This window comes from Triticum aestivum, chromosome 7B (assembly GCF_018294505.1).
Source record: "Triticum aestivum cultivar Chinese Spring chromosome 7B, IWGSC CS RefSeq v2.1, whole genome shotgun sequence".
Classification (NCBI taxonomy): domain Eukaryota; kingdom Viridiplantae; phylum Streptophyta; class Magnoliopsida; order Poales; family Poaceae; genus Triticum; species Triticum aestivum.
In genome coordinates, this window is record NC_057813.1 from 556,137,122 (window position 1) to 556,141,325 (window position 4,204).

Genomic DNA, 4,204 nt, shown 5'->3' on the forward strand with positions numbered 1-4,204 from the left:
TTTTTTTTTAGGGTTTCGGGGAGAGGGAGAGATCCGAAAACGGAGGGGTGTATATATAGGCATAGAGGGAGCTAGGAGAGTCCAAATGAGGTGCGGTTTTCGCCCACACGATCGTGATCGAACGCTCTAGGACATGGAGCAGAGTTTGGTGGGTTTTGGGCCAAATTTGGGGGGTGTTGGGCTGCAACACACACGAGGCCTTTTCGGTCCCTCGGTTAACCGTTGGAGTATCAAACGAAGTCCAAATGACCCGAAACTTGACAGGCGGTCTACCGGTAGTAAACCAAGGCCGCTTGGCAAGACTCGGTCCAATCCGGAAATGTTTAAACCCCACACAAGAAAGAAAAGCTAGAAATGACCACCGGAGGAGAACGAAACGCCGGAATGCAAAACGGACAACGGGGAAAATGCTCGAATGCATGCGATGAACATGTATGCAAAAGCAATGCACGTGATGACATGATAAGAGATGCACGAAAAAGAAAACAATACACGGAGACAAAGACCCAAACCCGAGAAATAAATATCACTTAGCGCCGGAGACGACAAGAGTTGGATACAAATATGGAAAGTATATCTGGGGCGTTACAACACTCCACCACTACGAAAAGATCTCGTCCCGAGATCTAGGACTAAAAGAACTCCGGGTACTCAGAACGGAGGTGATCCTCGCGTTCCCAGGTAGCTTCACGGTCGGAATGGTGTGACCACTTGACCCTCTTCAAAAGATCACACATCCATAAATTGCGAAGCCACGAAGAATTAAGGTAGAGAGATAAATCAACAAGGTACGGATCAAGAACGAATAATCGGTAAGAAATCCCAATCTCAAACCAATATCCGTGGAAGAAGAACTAGAGCTACTAGATTTCCCACCTATGATACTCCCGAACCTTTCCGGTTATGCAATCAGGTGTTGGGGATACAGGGGAAGCACAATATCTCACCCAAACTAGCAAATCCTACATCCAGCTGTATCCATCCTTCAACACATAACCAGGAAAACTTCGGAAACCATCTACCTCAACCTTCGAAAAGCATCCGTTATACAAGTTATGGCGATACTCCCGAACTCCCGCCCCAGTACTGGGTGGCGTCGAGGTTATCTCACCAACGAACTGCATAAAAGAGATTTTCGATGTCGGCGAACATATCTCAAGTATACCAGAATTGCAACGATAAAATTGTGACGACAACACCTCGGAGCTCAACTCCCCGGGACACTGCCACAACCCCTAAAGACAGGAGGCACCAAGAACAATGTTCTCGTCACAAAACCATCGGAACAAAACCAAGATACTCGCGTGAACCTAAAAAAAAAAATTTTAGTGAAATTTTAGAAGAGAAGAGTCAAAACTCTACGCCAGGATGCCTTACCAGAGCGATGAGGAGACTGAGAAGTAAAAAGAATTCCTAAGCTCTCCGATATATAATTCCTAAGGACTCAAAACATTTTTCTAGACACAACTCGGCTGCTAAAAACGATCAAGCAATGGGGCTCCTAAGGTCGGGGATGGCTCTGATTACCAACTTATAACGCCCTCGATGCGGCTATAGCTCCCACGTGTCGAGGCACGACTTAGAGGCATAACCGCATTGAAAGCAATGTCGCAAGTCAGGCAATCATTACAACATCCCATGTAATATATAATAAAAGGGGGAGATAATATAGTTGGCTTACACTCGCCACGTCACATCAGAGTACATAAATAACATCCATCAACCAAACACTCATGGCCCGACTACGGCGCCAAAATAGAAAAGACCCCCAACATGCGACAAGGTCCTGAATCGATAACCCCAACTAGGCACCACTACTGATCATCTGGAAAGGACACATAGTAACGCTGAGAGTCCTCGTCGAACTCCCACTGAAGCTCGTAGTCGGCAACTGGAGCGGAATCACCTGGACCTGCATCTGGAGTTGTAGTATCTGTGAGCCACAGGGACTCAGCAATCTCACACCCACGCGATCAAAACTATTTAAGCTCATGGGAAAGGATAAGGCAAATATATGTGGAGCTGCAGCAAACGACTAGCATATGTGGTGGCTAACTTATACGCAAAAGAGAGCGAGAAGAGAAGGCGAAGCACGAGCGAGAAGCTAAAGGAACATCCTGCGCAAGCATAACTCCAACACCGTGTCCACTTCCCGGACTCCGCCGAGAAGGGGCCATCACGGTAACATACACGGTTGATCCATTTTAATTAAGTTTAGTTCAAGTCATCTACAACCGGACATTAACAAATTCCCATCTGCCCATAACCGCGGGCACGGCTTTCGAAAGATCAATCCCTGCAGGGGAGTCCCAACTTAGCCCATGACAAGCTCTCACGGTCAACGAAGGAATAGACCTCCACCCAAGACACACCGATCAGACTCGGTACCTTGGTACAACAAGATGATTCGACAGGTTAAAACAAGTCCAGCAACACCGCCCGAATGTGCCGACAAATCCCGATAGGAGCTGCACATATCTCTTTCTCAGGGCACACTCAGATGAGACTAGCTACGAGTAAAACCAACCCTCAAGTTTCCCCGAGGTGGCCCCGCAGGCAGCTCAGTTCGGACCAACACTCAGAGGGAGCACTGGCCCAAGGGGGGGCTAAAATACGATGACCCTCGGGCTCCGGAAACCCAAGGGAAAAGAGGCTAGGTGGCAAATGGTAAAACCAATGTTGGGCATTGCTGGAAAAGCTTTAATCAAGGCGAACTATCAAGGGGTTCCCATTATAGCCCAACCGTGTAAGGGACGCAACAATCCGGGAACATAACACCGATATGACGGAAACTAGGGCGGCAAGAGTGGAACAAAACACTAGGCGAGAGGCCGAGCCTTCCACCCTTTACCAAGTATATAGATGCATTAAGATAACATAGCAATATAATGATATCCCAACAAGTAAATAAATGTTCCAACAAGGAACGGCTCCGACCTTCACCTGCAACTAACAACGCTATAAGAAGGGCTGAGCAAAGCGGTAACATAGCCAATCAACGGTTTGCTAGGACAATGGTGGGTTAGAGGTTCAACATGGCAGTTGGGAGGCTGACAAGCAAATGGTAGGCATCGTAGCATTGGCAAAGCAAAAGAGCGAGCAAACTAGCATAGCAAAGATAGTAGTGATTTCGAGGGTATGATCATCTTGCCTGCACAGTTGTCAGAGTTGACTGGATCCTCACAAGCAAACTCAACGGGCTCCTCGGTAGCGAACTCGTCTCCCGGCTCTACCCAACAAGACAAACAAGCAACAAGGATACAATCAACCACGGGCAAGTCCAAGCAATACGATGTAATGACGATATGCTATGCGGGATGCGATGCGGGATGCAAAATGCAAGATATGCCAGGAAATGCATGAACCTGGCCTCATCTTGGAAAACCAAGTGTGCCACTGGATAGAGGGGATGAAATCGCTTGAAAACGATATAAAGATCATAGGAATCGGAGTTACGGTTTGGAAATGGCGAGCGTTTTAAGATACGACACCGGTCTGCGATTTACAGCAAGTAGGCATCTAAATGCAACGAAATGAGCATGCTACAGCCACCAAACATGAAAACAAAATACATGGCAGCGAAGTACACAAGATGGTCGACAAAACACTAGCACTGAGCCACAGGCAAATTCATCCATTAAGAGGTTCAAACAAGCATGGCTAAAATGCAAATGCAAAACAGATTTCAGACTTAGTGAAATTAACACTAGTCTGAAATTTCAGATCACGAAGCTCTCTTCGGAGCAGCAAAACAACATGATAGAGAACCTGAACATGACAAGTAAGAATAAGGCATGGAGCTACTCAACAAGCTTAATAAAACACCCAAAGTGACCTGGGGCCAAAAGGGTTCACAAAATACTCTACCGAGCTCACGAACATCGCTCGAACACAATCAGTTTTCAGACTTAGTGAAAACTGAGACATGCTGAAATTTAACTCACGAAGGTATGTAAACGAGCTCGATGCACTCACTACGGTGCAAGTCATGGCAAGGAAAGCATATAACCAGCAAGAAGGCACAAAGTGCTAGCTACACATGGCAAGAACGAAGGTATAGCATGCATGGAACACTAACGGTAGCATCGGCGAAATCGCAAACAAGTTGACGATCTGCCCAGATTAACAACGAAGCAAAAGTTGAGCTCGATTGAGTCAACCTAGAGCACTCCACAAATGCAAATAAAGACATGGATGGATAGAG